At 33.7% G+C, this 25,889-nt stretch overlaps 1 pseudogene; it reads left to right on the forward strand.

Moving 5' to 3' along the window:
* Window positions 1-4,574: 4,574 nt before the first annotated feature.
* On the forward strand, window positions 4,575-4,693 carry LOC118606102 (annotated as a pseudogene).
* The last annotated feature ends 21,196 nt before the right edge of the window (window positions 4,694-25,889 follow it).

Consider the following 25,889-nt stretch of genomic DNA (forward strand, 5'->3'; position numbering starts at 1 on the left):
CACCCCCCGCTGCCACCACCACTGAAGAAAAGTGTATAAGAAACAGTGTTGATCCCGTGAACAAAATGCAAGTATTTACAGTTGCTTGGATCAAATCTGTCAAGATAATTTCACATATTAAAAAGCGTTCTAAGAGGGTTGATTCACAAATTCCTAAGACCAGGGTGAGAGTGGTTATCCTCTTAATATCACTAGTCAGTATATGTTTGAAGGGAATATAGAAAGAATAATAACCAGTCAAATATGCTTAATTGCTAATGGTTGATGGGGGCAAAATCCTGGTAACCTTGAATCAACACTCATCTCTGGTGATTTAAATTGAAGCTGACATCTAAATTTTAATTATAATGAAAGTTAAAACCAAAGGACAGCAAGTAAAGTTGGAGCATCCCTTAGGCAATTAAAGACTGCCTTCTAATTCATTAAATTTAGCTAAGAAATTAGACAAAGCATTTTGTTGTCTTATCTTTTCCATTTCTCATAGCTCATGTTACAAGGAATGTTAAGTTTCTATTAATTCCTGTAACTCTCTAGCAATGTCAGAAATTCAAGAGTGTGGATAGTTACAGAGGTTTGCAAATAGGTTCTGTGATTTTCTAAAGGGTGAGTGGTTTATGCTCATTCATCTGAGATTATTAATACCATTACTATGAGTATATAAAAGCTTCTTTGATCTAGGACTATATCTAACAAGTGTTCTAAAATTAACATATATATTAATTTTTCAATTATAGTTGACATTTGAACATTAATATTTGTACATTATGCAAAGTTATGTGGACTTTTGTAAATATTTTAGTTTTTTGCTTTTTGTCACTATCACTGATATCTCAGCTGATCCTAGGGTATCATAAAACTGAAAGTACGATTAAGTATAATTATTTTTCTATATTTCCCCTACTGTATATTTTCATCCATCATTACCAAAATGCTAATTAAAAAGAAATTAAACTAGAGGCTTATTTTTTGTTGTTGAAGAGTGAAGTGACAATTATGAAAAGATTCACCTGTAAACTTTTAAATAATCTGAAATACATTTAACCCTATTTGTGAATTTTCCTGAATAATATATGCTATAATCTGTGGGTAAACTATTCTAGCAAAAGCACGATTTACCATTTGATTTTCGAAAAAAAAGAAAACTATGATTTGGAATTCAACTTGAACAGGCTTTATCACTGATTTATTTGCTATTGTGATTAGAGCAGTTGCTTACTATGTTTTACCTATATATTCTGAACGAGTGGAAACAAGTAGAAGAGCTTGAAAAGAAAGACTTCTCCATAAACTGAATTTGGCATTTAATCCCCGCAACAGAAAGAAAGAAAGAAAGAAAGAAAGAAAGAAAGAAAGAAAGAAAGAAAGAAAGAAAGAAAGAAAGAGGGAGGGAGGGAGGGAGGGATGTGAGGGCGTGCGAGAGAGAGAATCTAGCGATAGAAAGCAATAAGAAAGCTCTCTGCCAGCCCTCCTCCCTAATCCCTCCCCCCCCTCCCTCCCTCCCTCCCTCCTTCCCTCCTTCCATTTGCCTTCCTTTTTCCCCTTCTTTCCGCCTCCTTCCTTCTTTCTTTCCCTCCTTCCTTCCTTCTTTCCCTCCCTCCTTCCTTCCTTCCTTTCTTTCTTCTTTTGTTCTTTTGTCTTTCTTTCTTCCCCTCTCGCGCTCCCTACTCGAGCGCTAGAGAGAGAGAGAGAGAGAGAGAGAGAATGAAAGGGTTTCCCGATTTACAAGGTGGGTGACTTCATCTTTCTGGAACTTTATTTCATTATATAGAAATCAAATATAGTATACCTATATCAAAAGGTTATGATAAAAAATAAAAGAATGCAGCAATGTTATGGCAAATAATACTCCAAGAGCAATTATTCTCCTAGGAAGAATTTCAAAATACATATTTAACTTATATGACTATTTATTCTTTTATAAAAAGAGACTCCAGCTGATCTGAAACTATTCTCATTCATTCATTTTCATATCTTAGGACACAAAAGAGACATTTTTAGGGATTAACCCTTATGGGAAAGGCAGACTTAAAAGTACTAGGACTTAGAAGTATACACATGAGTTGAGAGGTAAGTACCAGTAGTACTTACCTCATTTTGTCTCATTTTGTAGAGACAAAATGGCAATTTTCTAAAAAGATTACAGTATATCAATTAAGATACTGCAACAATCTTGCTGTTTCAAGAAAGTAGTGGGCATCTAGGAGATTTAGACCAGTGATCCTGTACCTGTCTTAATACAAAAATGACCCACTTAAAGGAAGAATATAAACACAGCTAAGCCAGTGTGTAGCAGGAAGACTCGTCACAATCTTGTGAGTTTCTAGCCAGTGGATTGAGTTTCAAGGATTGCAAACCAGTAGCTGGGAAAGAATAACCAATATAAAAGAGCCTCGATTTTATTGAAACTGGTATATTGGGTAGAACATAAAGGCAAAGCCTAGCACTGGGAAGAAGCTATATATATAGTTGTTTAAACCAGGTTACAAGGATATCTGGATCTTTAGGGAAAGGTATAAAGCTCAAATATAGAAATTAGAGACAAATTCAGGCTTCTAGCAAGTATGACTTAATGTTTGGATATGGCTGTTGATATAGTGGTCTTCAAGATTTAAAGGGAATAGGAGCATACAATCGAACTGTTTCTTTAAACTGGTATGTATGGTGTTTCAATCTAAGTACTGCTTGATCAGGTCCAAGGCCTGCGGTGGAGCTGAGTCTGCCCCATGTGAGTTAAATAAGGCCACGAGGAAAGTCCTAATACCCAGAGACTTATTATTAGGAAGATACAAATTAACAAAAATGATTATGCTATGCAGGTTGATGGGATTATGAGATTTAATTTACAATACATATACATGTACTTTAAAAAAGATAGTGAAACAAAATGATAGCCTTATAATAAAACTGAGGGTCACACAGTTTCTAACTGAACTTGGATGATAATATATTGCTGTTTTCTCCTTTGTTAAAATATGTTTGTCTGCATTAAAGCAAGAATAAAGGATATGCTGAAAAACCTGATTTTGTTTCTCATTGGCAGCAGAAATGGATCACTTTAATAGCTAATAAATTCTTAATTTCATTCTAGTCTCTGAAAGTCAAATGCCACCATACTGTGAGCAATGGTCTTTGTAAAGTGTTTTATTTTAAAATCCTGCGGCACTACCATAACTAGCATGTCAAACCCATTTGGGAATCAGATTATGGATTTTCAGCACAAACGGCCAAAAAGCATAAGCAAACTATTTAAAATGCAAGAATGTGAACTAAGCAGGAACATCTAAAAAGTAAGCATGTTTTTGTTGTTGTTCATTTTTTTTTTGGCTGGTAATGCTCTTTCAAAATCATAGTACTTTGAAGCAATATTTAAGCTTTAAAAATGTTCCTTAGAATGGATATAGCATAGATTTAAATCGAAAACAATTATCTGAAATGTGTTAGTGTCAAATTGCAAATATTTATTCAGGTGTAAAAGGAAAGGAGAAAAGAAGATTAACACATTTTTGAACACTTCATGTTTAGTTGAATATTTTTCATCTTTGTTCAAACAATACGAATAAACAAGTAAAGGCAATTTATTTATCCAGATGAAAAATTTAGGGAGAGGTGAAAACAAAATAAAACAAAGTCAGAAGATAATCATTGTCAGTAAAACTCCAGTTGTTAAATCATGCGTCTTAATTTTAAGCAATGATACTGATCTCATCCATGACCGCGTATGACTATATTAATACAGTTTATTAAGGCTTTGAAAAGGAAGAGCTCTCAATCAAATGATCTATTTGGATTTGTATAAACAAAAATCAAATTAGATAAATATTATCTACTTAATTTGACCATCTTTAAATTTTACCCTTGATTGAAAAGACAAAAACGATGATATTATAATGTTCCAATAACAAATCTCCCATATCCCTCTATATGTTTCAGTTCTGTAATAATTTTGAGGAATGATCAGTGTAAAACATAAGAAGCTTGTTATTTCTATTTATTGTATAAAATAACTCATGATCATTGCAAAAGATCAAACAATTCAGAAATGCAGAATATAAAAAAGGAGGGAAGAAATTAGGAAGGCAGTCAGAAGGAAATGATGAGAAAGGACAGGAGGGAATAAAGAATGGAGGAAAAAGAGAGAAAAAGAAAGGAAGCAAACGAATGTAGGGAGAAAAGGAAGAAAAAAAGAAAGGAAGAGGAGAAAAGATGGACAGAGAAGGGCATTCATAGCTTGAGCATAGATTAAAATTGTTAAAAGTTGGGTATATATAGGACTTCATGTGCATTGTGTGAGATAGGATTTGAGCTTAATTTTATTCGAATGGTTATTTAAGTCAGCATTTTTTCTAAAGAATTTTTCATTTCTACATTGAATTGGTTTGGGGTTTTTGTCAAAATTCAATTGACTTGTTAAGTATCATTCCATTTCTGGACCCTCTATTGTGTTCTGTTGATTGTATTTTTCAACTAAAGCCAAGAACACACTTTTTGATTAATGTAAGAATTTGTTTTTTTGAAAGAGCATTATGGCTATTTTAAGCCTTTGTATTTGCATATCAGTTTTTAAATGAGCATGCGTCTATGGTCATGCCACCCTGAACATGATCGGTCCCATTTGATCTTGGAAGCTAAGCAGGGTCAGGTCTGGTTAGTACTTGGATGGGAGACCACCTAGGAAGACCAGGTGCTGTAAACATAAAAAATAAAAAATACGGGATTGTAAACTGACAAAGATCATGCAGTCTGTGAGGTCAACTAAGGATTGCCTCATCTAAAATAAATAAATAAATAAAAATAAATAAAATGAGTATGCCAATTTCTATATATGTTAAAAACAAATAAACCAAAAACATTGGATATTTGATATTTTGTTGACTCTAAGGATTAATATGGAGGTAATAGATTTTTTGAATAATGTCACTTCTTCCAACCCACAAAAATCATATATTTATTCAATTATTTATCTCTTCTTTTCTTTCTCTCAACAATATTTTATACTTTTTGATGAGAATTTCTTGCATGTCTTTTAAATGTTTTTCTAATTTCTTATCTTAATGTGTTTCTATTTCATTTTTCAAGTTGCTTATTGCTAGTATATAAAGTTTACCCTTGAACAGTGTGGATTTTAACTGTGTGGTTCCACTTATACACAGATTTTTTTCATAAATAAATACCAGCAGTATTTTTCATCCACAGTTAGGAGTCCCTAGATATGGAAGGCAGACTGTATGTCAATTTATATAGGGGGCTTGAAGTCATGCAGATTTTGGAATCCATAGGGGTTCCTGGAACCAGTTTACCATAGATACCAAGGGACAACTATAGTAGTTAAGTTTTAGGGGAGTCAAACATTATATGCATATTTTCTACTGTGTAAGGGTTGGTGTCCCTAACCACCATGTTGTTCAAGGGATAATTGTGTAAGTATATATAATTTAAGTTTTGTATTAAACTTTTCTTTCTTCCTTTCTCCCTTCACACTTTCTAATTAAAGAAAGTTATCTTTAGCTAGTGACATCTTCTGAAAGTTATGAAATTTTCTCAGTGAAGTGGGTGCTCCAATCATTGCAGATGGTGGAAGGTATACCTCAAGTGGAAAACCCATTTTCTAACAGTTTCTTTATCATCGTGAGGACATCAGTCTTGTGTTAGGTGATAGATTCAACTTATCCAGAACACATACACACAAAAACAAAAATATATTGATAATCTAAACTAGGGGGCAGTTGAATAAAATCCTGCTTAAATGTACTATGATGGATAAAGAAAGGCAGAAACAGAAAAATGTGCCCGGGAGCCAGGTTAACCAAGTAGCCATCTTGGGCTTTCCATGGCCCCAACTATTCATTTAATTCACTGTCATTGTTTACCCATCTTAAGTTCTCTGACTCAGGAACAGACTGTTGCCATGTTGCAAGAACATCAGGATGGCAAAAATCTGGCAATGAGGTGTCATTTTTGCAAAAAACAAAATGAACTTCATGCACATGTGCCACAATATGATACTCAGTTTCAGTCAATTTAGTGTGTCACTCAATTTTGATGACAGACATGTCAGGATATTTTAGATTTCCAGCAATTTTACATATATTTCTGGAACATTTATTACTTATATAAATACAACAAAAGAATGCTCAGTGTTTTTTTTTTATTTGATAATGCTTTCCTTGTAATTTCAACACACTCGAATAAGCCTGATTATTCTAATATTTCTCTTTTGTAAGGAAAGAAAACATTTTTTTTTTTTTGAGATGTTCCAGGGGTCCTTCTGGAATAATGCAGTTATTCTCAGGTCAAGACTGTATTTTTAATTTAACTTTGGGGAGGTTTGCCAAACTATATCAAAAGTTTGACCACTTGAGGAGATTCAGTTTTGTTAAGTAATCAAGTACCTGATTAAGACAATATCACAATATCAGTAGCAGACCAATAGTCCTTTATAGCAGAAAAAACACAACCCATTTCTCCCTGTTTCAGTCTCACTCTTGCTCTCACTCATAAAAGTCAGATTTTTATTTTTTTCTGCTTAAGGATTGTTAATATTCTTCCATCTGCAAGTTAGGAGTTTTCATCATATTTGAAAAATAGCAGCCATAATCTCCCATGTTTTTTGCTTCATTTTCATTCTCATTTCCATCTGTTCCTACAATGACATATAGACATATGGTAACAACAACATTTAGAACACATGGTATTAACCCAAATGTCACCCAAGATATATTTTTTGTTTTTTGAACATTGTGCAAAATATTTGTCTCTGCTTCACTTTAAATAATTTCTACTGACCAATCCACCACTTTGCTGTTTTTTTTTTTTTATTCTGTAATGTTCAATCTGCTAAGCCCACTTAATGCTTATTTTAAGTTTAAGAAACTTTATTTACAAATATAAAATTTCCAGTTGTTATTATATTTTATTTTTAGGATTTTCCTCTCCTGAACTACTCTATCTCTGAATTTAAAATCTATCTTTTGCTCTAAATACTATAATGTTTATAAAATAGTTATTTTAATATTCTTGTCTGTTAACCCCAATACCTGGGTCATTTGCCAATCTAATTCTATTTGTATGTGTTTCTTTAGAAAATGGTTCAAAATTTTCAGCTTCTCATTGTGTCTTATAATTTTCTATTTATTTAGAGTATAGTAGAACAATGAAACTAATGTCAAATGTTTGCTTTATTTAGCTTTGTTGAAGGACTTTGAAAATTATCATCTTCCAGAACAGCCTTGAGGTGACTTCATCCCTAGACTCCACCCTAAAAGCAGCTTTGTGAGCATTGTTAAGGCAGAGGCACCCAGCTAAACTGTGATGAACTCCTGATCCACGGAAACTGTGAAATAATAAATGATATTTCAAGTTGCTAATGTTTGGGGTCATTTGCTTTGCAGCAATAGATAACTAATACAAACTCTATTGGTTTTAATTAATAAAATTGCAATTAGAACTATCTTACAAAAAGAGTCATGTGTATTGGTTGACAAAATTTAAAAAAATTTGAAAACCAAAATGTTTTTAGGGTTCATGAGCAGCTGAAGCTGAGGTGATCATAGGCCTTTGGATGTTCAGTTACTTTTGTAAAGAAGGGCTCTTGTCTTGGTTTTCTTTATCTTGCAAATCTTGACAATTTACATTCATTAATTTTTCTTCCAGAGGTAGTTTATAATCAATCTGATAAAATCTCCACTATTAACTTTTCCACTTTTTTGAATGAAATTAAATAAATTTATGGATTGATTTGAAGAGAATTGACAGATTTAAAATAAATATTCCCATTCATAAAAATGTAACATCCCAACTTTTGCAAGTATGTTTTCTGGGGCATATCTTTAGAAATATAAAGATATTTTTACAGTCTGTTCACATTTGTAATTAAGATTATTTTGTGTTAATATATCACTTGATTTTGTTTCTATCTATATCTAGGTTTATATGTTCTTTACTGATCAAAGGTGGAAACTTTCTTAATATTTCACCAGTAGGATAATGAATATTGAATGAAAAAAGAATTTCTTCAGATATTATTGGGAATGTCTAAAAACATAAATACACATTTAATAAATATATACTTTGGATATATCAAAACTTTTAATATACTAAAGTGCATTGGAAACCCCTAAACACTGGATATAGTTTAAAAATAGTGTTTTCAAAATTTATTTGAGAAAAAAATATGTAATTTTGTTTTATGTTTAGGAATTTTTTTCCCCATAAAACATATTTTGGTAAATGCTACTCAAGATTATCATTATTAAATCTAATATTTGCAGATTTTATTTTTCCTTTTTTCTGTTATAAAAGAGTTTTATAATTCAAGAATGTATGTTGAAATTTTATGAATTTCATTTGTCATTGACCTAGGTAGTCAGAACACTTTGTAAAATTACTAACAATAATTATATCATATACTTCTTATTCTGATAAAAATTATAAGAAAGCTCCTGTTTTTGTTTGTTTGTTCCTTTTTCTGTTCAATAATTGATCTCAGAAGTATTTGTGTTTATTCAATATTTTTTTGGAGGGTGAGGTTTTTATTGTTTTGCTGTATTATAAATAATTTCTAGTATTAATATATCATGGTCCAAAATTAAGATCTAAATTTTATTTGTTTAAAGGATACAGAGATATTCTCGTGCTTAATACAGAATTTTTTTTTTAACAAATTGAAAAATTAAATCTAGAAATAGATATGGACATATCATATTAAAAAACCCAAGAACTCTGACCAATAACCATTGTAGCAATTGGTCCATGAAGTCAAATCACAACCTATACAGACAAGACTTGACCAGTAACTGACAACTTCCATAATTTTATACACCTTCCTCCATTTCCAATTGGTACCAAATAAACAGAACCAAAAATGTTCCCCTAGAGTATCACATAGGATACCCTGCTGTTACTTAGACCATCTCCAGCTTCCCCATGCCAAAAGCCGCCAATCAAAACATATTTACATGAAACCTTTTCTTTTTCCCTCTGTTCAGCTTTCTGAACCTTTTGCCTTTGAGTCTCTGCCATTCACAAATGGTAGCTGATTTCCTTATTAAATCGAGCTCTGGGAAAAAAAGCTTTGCTCATTTTGATTTAGGTGATTTTCATTTATTTCCACATACTCAATGGCTATTTATGAGTAATGACTCTCTCCATTGCAATGTTAATGATCAACACCATACATGCATTTATACATGTAAACACACAGCAATCATATGCACATATAAGTGCAAATATGTATTCATATATATAAATTTTTAACTATGTGTGAGAGAGGGAGGCCATCTGCATCTCTCTCACTGTCCTGCAGGATCCAGGTAAGGATGTTCCAAATTGTAAATTTATGGCCTAAAGAATCACTGTTTCTTCTCTTGACTTCCAGAATTTGCAGGGAATGTATTCTCTGACAGAATAGTTAGGCCAAGTTGTCTCTTGAACATTATTTAAAATTATTCATGTGAGAGTATTAGAGGTATAGAAGTTTACTTATGAATTTAGATTTTGTGGGAGAATTTTTATCACATATTGCAAAAGTAAGACAATTTAATTATTTTTGTTCTTTAATTTATTCTGATAAAAGTGTTTTGTGATAATTAGTACTTCATATATATCCTATTGATTCTAATATGCAGTATTTTAATTGTAATAGTTTTTGAAAAGTCTGAAATTTGAGTTTATATTTCTTCTTTAACTCAGGAGCTGTTTAATACAATAAATTTTAATTTATAAGCAGAGGGCTTTTCTGCATTTTCTTTTTGTTGGTAATTTTCAGTTTTACTGCATTTTGACCAGAAGTGTCCTTTGTAATATTTCTATGTTATAGACATTTTTGATGTTTTATTTGTTACCTAAAATATAATCAATTCTTGAATGTGTTATGGGCATTTGAGAAGAATGAGTAATTTCTATTATCAGCATATACAATTTGATATATAACCATAAAATTGTACATTTTCTACCTCTTCTATTGCTTTTTATTATCTATTTGACCTCTCGTGTAGAATGTTGTATTAAAGCATTTTATTCTTAATGTGGTTCTATGTCTACTAATAACATATTCTACATTTTTTTACTCAGAAAAGTAGTGGGTTATTGGGTGCATGAATATTCATAAATGATATAGCTTCATTTTGAATAGTAGCTTTTAGTATTAAAAAGTATCCTTTGTCATATTCAATATTTTTGGATTGAATTTCAACTTTATCTGAAATAAGCATTTCTCCCCTAATCCTTTGTTTTGTTTGTTTGTTTGTTTCGTTTTTATTTCTCTGGAATACTTTTGTCTTTCCTTTTAATTTTAGTTGTTCTAAATCACTCATTATGTTTTAAATATGTATCTTATATACATTATGTAGTGGAGACTTGTGAGACAGATTGAAACGTATTTTTATTGCATGAGTGAGGTGAATTTATGTATGTTTATAGGATTCATATGTTTGACTTCAACTCTGCTATAATATTTTATAATTATAAATATTTTGAATTTTGCTATTTTTTCCTATAAGATGTGCATTATTTCATGTATGCCTATGAAAATATAAGTAAATATATGAATCGATCAGTACATATATAAGTATTCTTTATACTTAAATCCTTTGATACACCCTATTTCCAACACAATAACCTTATTCTATTTTTCTTTGGTCTACTCTCTTGTCTGGGTATTTTTTAGATACATGATTTCTTTGTTATAACACATAACATTTGCATATTACTTTTTCTCTCTCTTTTCTACCTTTCTTTCAATATTAGATTTATGTTTTATATTTTAAAAAGCTCCTCCTCAGTCCATTTGCTGAAGTTTTCTCAGCTGTTGCTTTGCTGGATAAAGCTTTAACAGTAGATAGATCCCTCAGGAAGGACTTATGAATACAAGGTATAGAATTCACCTCTCTCTCTTTCTTATAAACATGTTCACAAATGGATTTCAATGGCCTCATCCCATGGTTCGATAACTCCTCCATCCTCTGTATTTCTTGCAAACTGAGAGTTGAATAGAGAATTATAAAATCCTTGTCAGATTCAGATCTATTTTTAAATATTGGCCTCTGCTTAATGTTTACTTTCCAAACACTGGGGATGTTACACTTGAACATGGACCCATTAAAGTAGTTTTATAGTAATTTTTATGAAAATGTGTAACTTTACTGAATAACACATTAATAAATAAACTATATCTATGACATTATGAAGATTTTTGTGGATTTATTATGTTATCAGCACTATTCTTTTATCTCATTTAGGACAAAGACATTAAATAACTGTTCCTAGGTGATATGACTGATGGGAAAGTACTCAGGATTTAAACCCAGGTAGCTTTTGCTAGAGGCTACATATTTAATCATTGTGCTAGACTGCTCTTCACATTCCACAATTATTGGTATAATAGTCATATCACTCCTAATACATTTCATATTATATCTACTTACAACCCAATTTATAGAATATGAAATGTAGAAGAAAAAATATGAATCAAGTGAAAAGGCATTTTGTGGTTTCCTAAATTTTAAATATTAGTAGCTACCTCCTTTCTAAAAAAGAACAATGTCTCTCAACTTTTGGCAAAGTGCATAAGAAAAACTCAGTGGAATATACCCCAGGAAGAGTACTAGGCACCCTAATGGAGTGGGAGTTAAGATTAGAGTTAGATTTTAGTTGATGGATCAAAAATTTTAAATCAACTCAAGAGAAACACAACATGTTTAATTTACAGCTGTGTAGTTCATGAAATTGGCTAATCTTTGAATCGGGGTAGAAATAAGGTTATATCACTGACTTCAAGAAAGAATAAATAAAGACAAATTTCTTTGAAATCTTGAAACTGATAATATTTAATTGATAGTGCAGGTTTCAATCAGACAAGTGGAGAGGGAGAATTCACTTTCCTGTGACAAGGCTCTGATGGTGGAAAGGACTGAATATGACTAAAATTAAAGAAGAAAGTTACGTAGGGATTCTTATATGGAAATTCATGAAAGATGGCAGACCCAAAAGCAGTTTGCATATAACAGACATTTCTGTGTTCAGACATGGTCATTTCAGATAATTGTTAATCTACTACCTATTCAGTGACTACAGAAGAGATGAAGAGATCTCTTATGAGGCCTATAAAAGTGGTTCGTGTTATGAAAATGTGTTTAAAGCCGTCTAATATCAGTTTTACAAATGAAAAACAAATATTCTTAGAAATGGATGATATATGTCATTAATTCATGTGAGCATTCTGCCTATTGATGAAGGCTCTTATCTTTAGTCTATTATTCACAATGAAGTGGTCCAGAGTCTTCTATGATGCAGACAATCTAACAGGTTCTGTTAATTATTTCACATGAGTACAATTTTGAAATTCGAATTACATGTTTCACGCATATGGAAATTATATGGAAATTATATTTTATTATTTCTTTTTAAATCGCAACCACCAAAATGAAAAACAAAACTAAAATTTTTTCCTGAATTCAATTGATATTAAAAATATACTAAACTAATTTGGATTCCTATTTGTTAAAATCAGTTAACCAGCTATGAACATATCTGAATTCTAAACAAGGTAAGTTTTCATTCTGGAAAGGAAGTTATTTTCTTTGATGTTTTTAGGTATTTCTTTTCTTTAAAAAGATGTGAATTTACAGTGAGAATGACAAAGATAACACTGTTCTTGTTTCCGATAAAATTCGAATAAATCGGGGGGCCTTCTGAAAATTTATTGTCCTTATCTACCAAGAGTTTCGTGAGTTATATAAGAAAATGTAGACAAACCATGAAATAAAAGAATTGTGTTCTTGGGAGCTTACCTATTTCTTGTTTTTTCCATGCCTCTTGCTATGTCAGAAAAAGAAATTATTTCTAATCTTACCTTTTTGGAACAAATTATTATGCTTCCATGATACATAAGTGGAAATTAAATTGGGTGTCCAGGAAATCTCACAAAATAATTCTCAAACTCATGGGGTATGGGAAACTCATTTCAAACTCAGGCTATATGGCTCTAAAATATATAATGATCATAAGATTTTACATTATGTATCCCTTTTAGGTCACAATGAATAATGACCTACTGAAATGGGGGTAAAGAACTGATAAAAGAACATGAAAATACCAAAGCAAATGTTAGTTAACTTAAGCTAGTTTCTACTGTCCCTGACATAGCCAAAAATGAAACAAAAATTAAAAAGCAATAAAAACTGAAACCAAAATTTCTAAAAATATTATTTTAAAAGGAAATAGGATTTTCTTTAATCATAGAAGGAATACAATTGAAAAGTCTTTTTAATATCAAATATATTTCCCCCTTTTTTAAATATCTCGTGCTCATTTATTTCTACTCCCTTTTCACTGCTATTCAATCACTTGACTTTGTGATTTGGAACTTACATGCTGCTTATTGAAGCGAGGTTTTGAAGTTCCTCAACCCTGAATTTTAGTTAAATTACACTTAATTATGATTGCATATTGGCTGCTAAGAAAGTAGCAGATAACACATGACATACAAACTGATTCTAATTACGAAATTCGCATATTTCTTGGCTGTTGAGAGTATTATCTCTAAGTGGTGTTCTTGAAATAAAATCCATTTTTAGACCTTTCTAACTGTTTCTATTATATGTGTTCATATATGTTTTCTCCTCTATAAGTCTACAGTGACTCTATTATTGATATAAATTTTCTTCATCTGATGAATATTGATCACAGTCCTTTTTTTATAGCTGCGTTCAGATTTAATTCACTTTTCCTTTGTTAGGTACTCTTTAGGCTTTAATAGACTTTTCTAATTCCTAGGTTTACACATGTAAAATCATAATAGGCTTTATGTCTAGAACATAGTAGGCTATGAGTAAATGTTGGCTAACATTTCGTTTCAAGTTCGTGATGGATAAAAAGCCCTGCAATCAATTTGGTGTGGGATTTTATTCTATATCTTCATTTTTCTTAGATCAGATCTTCTGGCTTTCTCAAAAGTCTAATTTTGTATCATCAACTAAATTGTTTTATCTAGAAATGTGAACCTACCATTAGGTTGGTGGAAATAATCAAATTTACTCTTTTTGTATGAAAATAATAATGAAACTACTACTTAATATTCACATCACATATGGAAAATTATAATACATTTTTAATGTACCATATTGTCTTATTTCAGCTTCAAGGAATGCTGTGAAGCAAGAAGAGTAGTTATTTTAGTCATTCTTTACCTCATTTTATTGGTGAAAACACTGAAACTCAGAGATATTAATTGATTTGCTCAAGGTCAGCCAGTCATGAAGCAGCAGAGACAAAACTCCAGCTCAAGAGTTTTAGCCTCTGGCCTGGTGTTCTTTTTACTACAATATGCATCCTCCTGGATCTACAGCATTATGACATTTTTTTTTTTAAAAAAAAACAGTGGCTTAAGTTACACACATCTTCTGCCCAACATAGTCTGGTTTACATTTCTGCAATGGAGGAATATAAGGAATTCAGAAATATGAGGATTAATCTAGCCCAAGGTCGCAGGCTGAAATTTTGGCATTTCAAAATAAATCAAAGTTTTTTGGTAGTAGATTGGTGAATTATTTTTTTTTTTAAAGATTTTTGCTTCAAGTTTCTCGAGAAAAAAAGAACAAATTAAATATACACTCTCAGAACGCAAATTACCTTTTAATAATAATCCACATGGTATTTATAAATACTTATCCTTTGTCATGTAAGTTGAAGGGTAGGACTTGAAGCAACATTTGAGGTCAAATATATTAATTAAATCTATATATGGTGAGGCAATTTTGAAATGCTAATTGATAGTAACTGTGTGTTTTAAAATGTATTAATTGTAGGTTCCTGGGGCAAGACAGCAAAGTAGGTAAATGTTATGCTTGTGTCCTCCCCCTGACCACATTAAAATTACAGCTAAATTATAGAACAATCAACCTAAAGAACCATCAGAAGACTAGCTGAACAGAAGTCCTAGAAATAAGGATATAAAGTAGAAGGTATGTCGAGAATAGTAGAAGGGGCAAAGATGCAAAATGGGCTGGCCCCACATTCACATGTGGTGATCAAGAATTGAAAGGTTCATCTCAGTTGTGGAGGGTCCTCCTTAGAGTGAAGGGCCTGAGGCCTACACCAAACTCCCCAACTTGGAGCACTGGTCCTGGGAAAGGAGCTCCCACAACATCTGGCTAGGGAAATCAGAAAGGATGGATCCTCTCTGTCTAGGTGACACAGAAAGCTGCTGGAAAGCTCGGAATTGTCTTAAAAGGCCCACACATAGACTCACTTGCTTGCATGAACTCACTTTGGGCTCTGGAAGAGGGTCAGATACTGGGGAAATGCCAGAGATCTACAGGAAGACTGAGTTGTGTGGCTTCGGTGCAAAGACTGAAGGGACAGCTGCCATTGTCTCTGTGTTGAGCCCTCATCCTGTGTAGCCTGAATGAGGGCACCATCTTTCCTTTGTCGAGTACTCTCCCTACATGGCCAAATCTGAATCTGCATTGGCCTGGTAAACCCTATTCCTCCACCCTAATGACTCCCTGAGACTCTGACCTCCTCATCTCGTACACTGCTAGAAGCACTTTTAGTGATGGGCAGCTAGACCCAACACATGCACCATAGGAGGGATTTTAAGTGGCAGGTAGCCAGCCACAGTCCTCATTGCAGTTTTTTTTTGGACAACTCTCAGGTGGTTTTCAGCCCTAGTTAGGTGGCAGCTGGACTCATGGACTCATGACCCTTTTGTCGAGTGATCCGAGACTTCGCACTGGTGCCAAACCTGAATCTGCATCAACTTACATCACTGTCCCCACCCTGGTGACTCCCTGAGACTCTGCCTCATTCAACTCACATACCTCAGGAGACTCTTTGATCATCAATGACACATTAGACCAGATAGATTTAATTAATATTTTTAGAACATTTCACCCCAGAGCAGCAGAATATACATTCTTTTCAAGTGCATATGGAACATTTTCCAAGATAGAGAACACGTTAGACCACAAAATAAGTCTCAATAAATTTAAGATGACTGAAATCATATTAAGTGTCTTCTCAGACCACTATGGTATGAAACTAGAAATCAGTTACAAACAAACCTGAAAAACAAACAAACACACAAAAGTTAAATAATAAATGGGTTAACAACGAGATCGATGTATAAATCAAAGGTATCTTGAGAAAAATTAAAATAAAAATTAAATTTAAGAAGACTTAAATTTAGAAGAATATACCATGCTCATGGATAGGAAGAGATAACATCATTAAAGTGTCTATATTACCCCAAACAATCGATAAATTCAATACAATCCTTATAAAAATGCTAATAGAATTTTTCATAGAACTAGAACAAATAATCTTAAAAATATGTGGAACTACAAAAGTTCTTGAATAACCACTGCAATCTTGAGAAAAAAGAACAAAATTGGAGTTGTCATGCTACCTGACATCAAAACATTACAAAGCTATAGTGATCAAAAAAATATGACACTGGAAGAAAAAGAGACACATAAATCAGTGGAACAGAACAGAGACACCAGAAATAAATCCACATCTATGTGGTTATTTAACATATGATAAAGGAGGCAAGGATAAACAATGGAGTAAAGATAGTCTATTTAATAAATAGTGTTGGGAAAACCAGTCAGATACATACAAAAAGAAAAAAGAAACTAGACCACCTTTTTACATCATATACAAGAATAAATTCAAAATGGATTAAAGACTTAAGTGTAAGACCGGAAATCACAAAACTCCTAGAAGAAATCATAGGCAGTAAACTCTGACACTGCTCTTTGTAATATTTTTTTTCTGATATATCTCTTCAGGTAAGAGAAACAAAAGAAAAAATAAACAAATGGGACTACATCAAACTAAAAAGCTTTTCACAACAGAATAAATCATCAATAAAATGAAAAGACAAACTACTAAATGAGAGAAGATATTTGCCAATGATAAATCTGATAAGGAATTAATATACAAAATTTCTAAAGAGCACACACAACTTATAAAAAGTAAAGATTCAATTAAAAAATAGGCAGAGGACCCGAATAGATATTTCTCAAAAGAAAACAGAGATGGGCAACAGACATATGAAAAGAGACTCGACGTCACTAATCATCGGAGAAATGCAAATTAATCCTCGATGGGCTATCACCTCACACCTGTCAGTATTGTTATCATCAATACATCAAAAAATAATAAGTGTTGGTGAGTATGTGGAGAAAAGAGAATCCTTTTGCACGATTGCCGGGATTGCAAATTGGTGCGGCCACCATGGAAAACAGTTTGGAGGTTCCTCAAAAACTTAAAACTAGAATGAACTACCTTATCACCCAGTAATTCCACTTTTGGGTATTTATCTAAAGAGCTTATTTGAAAGTTATATGTTACCCTATGTTCACTGCAGCACTATTTATAAGTCAAGATATGGGAGTAACCTGTGCTCCCATTGATAGATGACTGAATAAAGAAGTGGCAATATATACAATTAAATATTACTCGGCCATATAAAAGGAAATCTTACCATTTGTGACAAAATGGATGTACCTAGATGGTGGATATTATGCTAAATGAAATAACTCAGACAGAGAAAGACAAATACTATATGATTTCACTTATACGAGGACTCTAAAGAATAAAATAAACAAGGAAATAAAATGGAAACAGACTCATAGATATATAGAACAAACTGATGCTTGCCAGATGGGAGGGATGTTGGGGAGTTAGGTGAAAAAAGGTGAAGGGATTAAGAAGTACAAAATGGTAGTAATAAAATTGTCATAGGGATATAAAGTATAGGTGGAAAATATAGTCAATAATATTATAATAACTATGTATAATGCCAGGTGAGTGCTAGACTAATTGGGGAGGTCATTTTGCGAGTTATATAAATGCCCAACCATTATGCTGTACACTTGAATTTGATATAAAATAACATTGAATGCCAATTTTAATTGAAAAAATAAAATATTTTTAAAAGAAATAAAATAAATAAAATTAATTGTAGACTTCTTTGAATATATTAGGAATGGCTGCAGCTAAACTACAAAATATATATTGTGTGTGTGTGTGTGTGAGAGAGAGAGAGAGAAAGAGAGAGAGAGAGAAAGAGAGAGAGACAGAGAGACAGAGAGAGAGAGAGAGAGATAGAGAGAGAGAGAGAGAGAGAGAGAGAGAGAGAGAGAGAGAGAGGGGAGTGCACGCGTGAGAGGAGAACCTTAAATCAAGAAATCGAGGGCAAGTTAACACTTACAGCTGGCACCATTCCAGAAATGTAATGCTTCTTTAAGATTGCTCATTGATTGTTTTTATATTTAGCCTTTCAGGACCCCCTTTTGTTCAATCTCTTACTCTCAAGAGGTTGAACGTTTCAGGGAATACTAGAGATTATTATCTTTACTACTCAGAGAGTGTTCAGGCAAATTTATAGTGAACTATGTTACAGATCTTTTTGACTTCTTTGTTTTTATCAGATCATGGTGATCATCTCATGTGAAAGTACCTGCATAGAAGCAGTTAAGACAGGGAATAGAATGCAACAGACCAGCATTATGATCACTATGACAGGAACAAGAACAATAAGTAGCTCCTATAAGGTGCTTCGAATGCTATCTGTTCAATCCAGGTCAAAAGAACAAATCCCACAGGCCATGAGGATTAGCGTTATAAAGCCAAATAAATTTTCCCTAAACCTATCCCTATCTTGCCTGTTTCACTGATTCAAGTACAACAGAAGTATTAGCAATGGCACAGACACCACCATGACTAGTCAACAAGAAACTTAGAGTGATCTATAGATTCATCTATATTTCATGTAGGACAGAGGTGGTGTCATTAACAACTTTGTGAGAGTTAGTGATAGGTGTCTTATAGTCTTTTCTATTTGTATGATTTTCACCAAGAGAAACACTACTCTGATTGTTTGCATAAACAATGAGTGAATCATGGTGTCTGAATAACTGAGAGTGGCCTCATTTTGCAGCTCTTATATGAATTAGAATTTCTACATTTTATGATTTATAGAATTATAATTAAGATCTGTGTGTACAGATAAATCTCAGATATTATTTCTAAAATATATGACAGTCTGAGGCAAACAGGTCCAAGTGTTCCACACACAAAGAAAATAGTATCCATTAGGGGTAGATGAGATACAAAAAATATAGGTGTTATTCACAATATAAGCTCAGAACCTTGATTGCGCATTAGCTGGGTTACATGTTAGATTTCTATTAATCTCTTCTAGGTGGTATTTGGCTCATAACATAACTTAATTCAAAATTGGGCTTATCTAGAGTCTGATCAATAGATTTAATAATAGATTATTTTTTCTGGGCGAGGTAGACACTATTGTGTCACAGGTTGATTTATTTAAGATCAATAACTGTTATAGAAGCAAAAGGAAATACTATCAGCTATAATATGCTGTGGTCTGATTTGATGAAACTAGAATTGTCCAGAAGTTTGTATCACTGGGATCTGGTGATGAATGGCATTTCCAATAGTCAGTAAAGTTGAGGAAGATGGCAATGGTTTGGGATAATATAAGAATGACATTAGAATGAGTATGTTTTGAACTAACAGTTATAATAAACAAGGAATAAAAAAAATTCATTATGGATGGACAATATAAATCCAAGGATTGACTCCTGGAATTTCACTGAAGTATTAGTTATTAATAATACCTGACCTTTATCCCCTCCAATGAAGTTTAAGAGCAGTCTTCCAACAGACAAAATCTGATTGAAGATCATGAAGAGATTGTTAGGAAGATGTTTAGATAGATGGACTTAACCTGTTGATAATAGGAAGGAACGTAGCACTTGAGTCCTTTGTAATATTTGCCATGTCTGCATGAAGTAGGGCAAGTCTGGAATCAGGGCTGTAATGCATCGGTTGTTCTGCCACCATATTTTACAGGAAGTACACATTCCCCATATTTACAAAGGAATGGACCCTATGGCTATAAGGCCTGGTGAGAGTGCTTTTGGCTAAGGGAGTTCAACGTTTTCTGAACATTTTGCTAAATTTAATTAGGAATCCACTAGTCTTTTTATTCTTTTCAGAACATTGTTGGTGTATGAACAGTATAGTTGATCACTAAAGGGTAATACCTTCCAGAGATTTGTTTTATATATTAGTTCCCAAAAAGTATGTGCCTTGATCACTTGATACAAAATTTTGGGTGCCTCAGGTTGCAAATATAAAGTTAAGCAGCTTTTCGGTGGCTGTAAAATCTGTCGTGTTTTGGCAAGAAAATATCCCAACAAATCTTGAAATATACATAAATTAACTAAAACATATTCAAATCCAGTGTGGGATGGATGTTGTATAAAGCCTGTATGATGAGGTTCAAAGAACTACTGAGGCTCTGGTTCTTGCTCATGTACCTTTATAGTTTTTACAGGATTAGGTTGCTGAAAGGTGACACATGACTCTAAAGTATTCTTAGCTGTCTTTTTAAAAGTTTCCCCACCAATATTTACTTAAGATATTAACCAAGTTGTCTATTCTGTGATGAGTCATTTTATGGAGAAACTTAACTAATATTCACTTGTAATCATCTGGTGCCCCCAAGCAGTCATCTTGATATTGCTAGAGATTATCTGAGAGAAGAGTAGAGCCCATGATTTACATTCTTCTTTAAGTTCACAAGTTAAGTGTTGATATTTTATAATAGCCTCTTTGAATTCCTTCAGAAATTTATCTTTTTAGAGTTTAGATAGGATAATAATCTCAATTAAAGTGACTTATTTGGCATAATGATTTGTTATCGAATTTCCTTAATTTCCTATATTGTTTATAATAGCTACTCCTTTAGTAAGAGTGAATCTAAAAGTTCCTTAAGCTGTCTAGTTTTGATGAGGGTTCCAGTAGAGCTGAGAAATTTCCATTGTTTTCTGTACTTCTACAAAGTACACCTGCTATCTGTATATATGTGTTTGCTCTGGTCTTTGGCTCGTTGACAAACTATAGTAAGTGCAATAAGAGCTGTCACCAGAGCTGAATTTCTCTTAGATATAATACTGTACTAAAGGAGAGCTTAGGTTAGTGATGGCGTACCTTCCTTGTTAAGCTGCAATTTCAGTTTTAAAGTTGAGGGAAGTATAGATTGTTGTGTGTGTGTGTGTCCATGTGTCTGTCCATCTGTCTGTCTGTCTGTCTCTCTCTCTCTCTTCGTCTCTTTCTTTACCTATCATCTATCTCTATCTATTATCTATCTATCTACCTAACTACCTATCAATCATCTATCTATCATCTGTCTATCATTTATCTATTGAGATACACACACACACACACATATAAACTTTTGGTTCTGTTTTTCTGAATAATTCTGACTAATACAGATTTTGGTACTAAGAGTGCTTTTAGAGGAAAAGAGTCTTAAGAATAAATGATCTAGATCAGTTCTGGGGTTTCTGGAATAGGCTTTCTAATATGATTAAATTTAAAGACACCAATGCCTCTATTTCTAATAACAGAGTGACCACCCATAATTTTTAACACAATCTGGCAATAGAGACAAATATCTCCATTGAATATTCCTAATTAAACACTTAGAAGCAAAAATCTGGGTGATTATGTATATAACACTTTGGAAAATTGTTGTCAAACTAATGAGTTTAAAGAAATTGCCTGGTTGTTCCTAATATCACTAGATAAATAAAGGGAAAAAAAATAAGCTTAGAGTTTTAAATCCCCTGCTCAAGTGCCATAAAAATGACCTGAAATCCTGTCTGCCTTGAAAGAGATCATTATGCCCTGTAGACGCAGCAGTGAGATTGTTGAAAACCAAACTGAAACTCTCATCTTGCAAATGGCTGAATTACAACACAAACTGAATTCCTAGTCTTACAGAAGGTGTACTGTTAAAAATGTTAACTGGGAAAAACATGGGATGCTGAGAGTTAGAATTGTCTTGTTTCAGAAGACCCTGATGGAGCTGGGGACATCGAACTACTAAATTCTGATGTGTCTTCTTCACTAAGGGAAGAAACCTTTCCACTCACAGTAGAAGTGATTTTCCCACCCCTGGAAGTGACTCTTCATCTTCCTCTAAAGGGATTAACCCTGCATTACCTGAGAAAACTGTAATGGCCTTCCCTAAGATATTTGCCTAATAAGACAATGCTGATTCTCCTAAGGACCCCCACCACCTCTCTTTCCCTCTAGACCTAGAACTAGACTCTAGTCAGTGTGCTTCTAGGGGTGAAGTACAAAGTGTGACCCATGAAGAGATGCACTACACTTCAAAAGAAGTAGTGAGAATATATATGAGAATGAATATTTGTGGTGTAAGATAATGCTGGAAGTAACATAAAATTAAATCAGGCTAAATTTATTGATATGGGCCCACTAAATGGAGATTCTGCATTTAATGTAGCAGTTTAGGAAGTTACACAATGTTATAACAATGTGTTTGGTTAGTTGGCTGAAACAGGAACACATAGGTGACCCACAGTGAATAAGTTAGAAATACCAGACTTTTCTTGATGTAATGTAGAGGAAGGGATTCAAAGGCTTAAGAAGATGAAAAAGCCAGATTGCATTTGTCATTTAAGACCTACTCAGTCACCCTGAGAGGGTTCAGAAGATATACTTTTTACCATTGAAGTGAAAAATAAATTTGTGAGGGAAGCCCTAGAATCCTTGAAGAGATCTGTGATCATTTTTCTCTGTAGGCCAAATGTTACAGTGGAAAGTGTGGTTATTAAATTGGAAAACCTAAATGCAAAAGGCATGATAAGATCCTGGGGTGTCAGAAGCTGATTATTTTCACACAACCACAAAAAGTAATGCGGGTATGATTATGGTAATGGAAAGAAGAGTCAAAGCAGAAATCAAAGTAGTCTGATTTTTCCTGACATATACATTGGCTAGGTGATCATGATGTTTCTACATAGGAAATATATAGGAAGCCTACTAAATTCTTTATCTGTAAAATCAGAAAGTTCTAGGTCAAATGAACTGCATCATAAGAACAGAGAACCACGATCCCTTATCAATTTCCAGGAGACCCACTGTGGTTCACTGGTAAAAGCAGGGTATTATGGAGGTCAGATGAACAATCAAGTTTTAGCTCATATATGTGTTAAAATGTGATCAGTTGGTTCCTAAATATATCTTGTGCTTATTTTTCAGACCCAGAATGAATACTTGGAATAAAGATAATCAGCAGCTAGCAGAATCCTAACATTGGTTCCTTGATCTATGGAGTAAGGGCTATTATGGTTGGAAGGTCATGTGGAAGTCACTAGAACGGCCTCTAACTAGGAAAATAATAGCCAAAAGTAATACTATTTTCCTAGAAGGATTGCAGAGATTGATGCCACCATCAATGACTTGGATGCAGGAGTGGTGATAGCTGACACATCCTCATGCAGCTCACCTATTTGGCTTGTGAAGAAGATAGATGGATCTTAGAAAAAGACAGTGGATTATCATAAGTCTGACCAGGTGGCGATTCCAGTCACAGCTGCTGTACCAGATGTTGTTTCATTGCTTGAGCAAATTAACATATACCCTAGTACCCGATACATAGTTATCAATCATAAAAATGCTTTATATGAAAAAAGAAAGACCACCAGAAGCAGTTTGCTTTCAGCTGGCAGCCAGAAATACAACTTTAGTTTTCTGTCTCAGGGGTATATTAATTCTCCAGAACTGTGTCATAATTTAGTTTGCAGGAAACGTGATTGCCTTTCCCTTCCACAAGATATCACACTGATCCATTACATTGATGACATTATGCTGATTGGACCTGGTGAGCAAGAAGTAACAACTACTCTAGATTTATTGGTAAGACATTTATGTTCAGGGGTGGGATATAAATCTGACAAATACTCAGGGGCTTTCTGCTTCAGCAAAATATCTAGGAGTCAGTATGTAGGGCATATAGAGATATTTCTTCTGGAGTGAAAGGTACATTGTTGTGTCTGGTCCATACAGCAACCAAAATGAGGCACATGCCTAGTGGATCTCTTTGAATTTTAAAGACAAAATATTTCTCATTCAGATGTGTTACTCTGGCTCATTTGTCAATTGACCTATTAAGCTGCTAGTGTTGAATAGACCTCAGAATAAAAGAAGGCTTTACAACAGGTCCAGGCTCTGGACAAGCTTCTCTGTTGCTTGATCCGGCAGATCCAATGGTGCATGAGTGTCATCGTCAAGGATACTGTTTGGGGCATTTGGCAAGCCCCTATAAGAAAATAAGTACAGGCCCTTGGAATTTAAGTGCCAAGCCATGCCATCCTCTACAGGTAACTATTCTCTTTTTGAGCCTCAACAGACTGAACACTTAACCATGGTCCACCAAGTTATCATGCAACCTGACCTGTTCTTCATAAACTAAATGTATGATCTACCAAATCATACATTTTGGAATTCAGAGCAGCATTCCATTATCAAATGGAAGTTGTATATGTGTGACTGGGACTGAGTAGAGCCTGAAGGCACAAGTATGTTACGTGAAAAAGTAGCCCAAATGCCATAGTCTCACTCTTCCCACACTACCTTCTTTCTCCTAACCTACATATGCTGGCCTCAAAAGAAGTTCTCTACTATCAGATACAAAGAAAGAGAAGACTTAGTCCTGGGTTATATATTGGTCTATGTGACATGCCAGCATCACCCAAGGAAATGGGTGAACGGAAATCCTCCCAGTGGATAGAACTTCAAGCAGCGCGTGTCTGCTTTTTCATTTTCTCTGGAAGAAGAAATGGCCAGGTGTGTGATTACAGACAAATTTACATATCCAGTGGTTTGGCTGGAGGGTCAAGGAATTGGAAGGAACAAGATAGGAAAACTGGTTACAAGGAAGTTTGGGGAAGACGTATGTGGTTGACCTCCATGACTGGGGAAAAAAACAAAACAAAAAACCACACGGACATTAGTGTCCCAAATGAATGCCCATCAAAGGGTGACCTCAGCAGAGGAGGATTTTAATAATCAAGTAGATAAGAAGACCTGTTTTTGCAATACCAGTCAGTCTATTTTCTCAGAGAGCACCGTCATCATCTAATGGGCTTATAAACAAAGTGGCCATGGTGACAAAAATGGAGATTATGTTTGGACTAAGTAAAATGGACTTTCACCAAAGCTGATTTGGCTAAGGCCAATGCTGAGTGTCCAATCTGCCAGGAGCAGAGACCAACACTAAATTCCTGATATGGCACCATTTTCCAAGGTGATCAGCCACCTACTTGTTGGCAAGTTGATTACATTGCACCACTTCATTCTTGGAAGGGGTAGTGTTTTGTTATTCCTGGAGTAAGCACATACCCTGGGTACAGATTTTATTTTCTGCACTCAATGCTTCTACTACAACTATCTTCTGTAGACTTACAGAGTGCTCTATTCATTGTCATGGTATTCTACACAGCATTTCTTCTGATCAAGAAACTCACTTAAGAGCAAAACAAAAAGTGGAGAAATGAGCCCGTGGTCATATAATTCACTGGTCTTACCACATTCTGCACCATTCTGAAACAGTGAGCTTGACAGAATGATGGAATGGCTTTTTGAATACTAAATGACAGTGCCAACTAGGTAACAATACTTTACAGGGCTAGGATAAGATTCTTTGGAAGGCTGTATAATCTTTGAATCAGTGTCCAATATATGGTTCTGATTCTCCCATAACCAGAATTCACAGATTCAGGAATATGGAAATCAGAGTTACACCATTCATTATTTTCCCTAGTGACTCACTAGCAAAAATTTTGCTTTCTCTCCCCATGACCTTATGCTCTGATTGTCTATAAGTCTTAGTTCTAAAGAGAGTAATACTTTCACCAGAAGACACAACAATGATTCTGTTGAACTAAAAGTTAAGACTGCAGTCCAGCCACTTGGGAAGGGATTAGTGTACATTCATTTGGACATAAGGAAGTTGTATCATGCTCTTCAGGTGTGCATTTAATATT

Source organism: Rousettus aegyptiacus, unplaced genomic scaffold (genome assembly GCF_014176215.1).
Source record: "Rousettus aegyptiacus isolate mRouAeg1 unplaced genomic scaffold, mRouAeg1.p scaffold_m13_p_7, whole genome shotgun sequence".
Classification (NCBI taxonomy): Eukaryota; Metazoa; Chordata; class Mammalia; order Chiroptera; family Pteropodidae; genus Rousettus; species Rousettus aegyptiacus.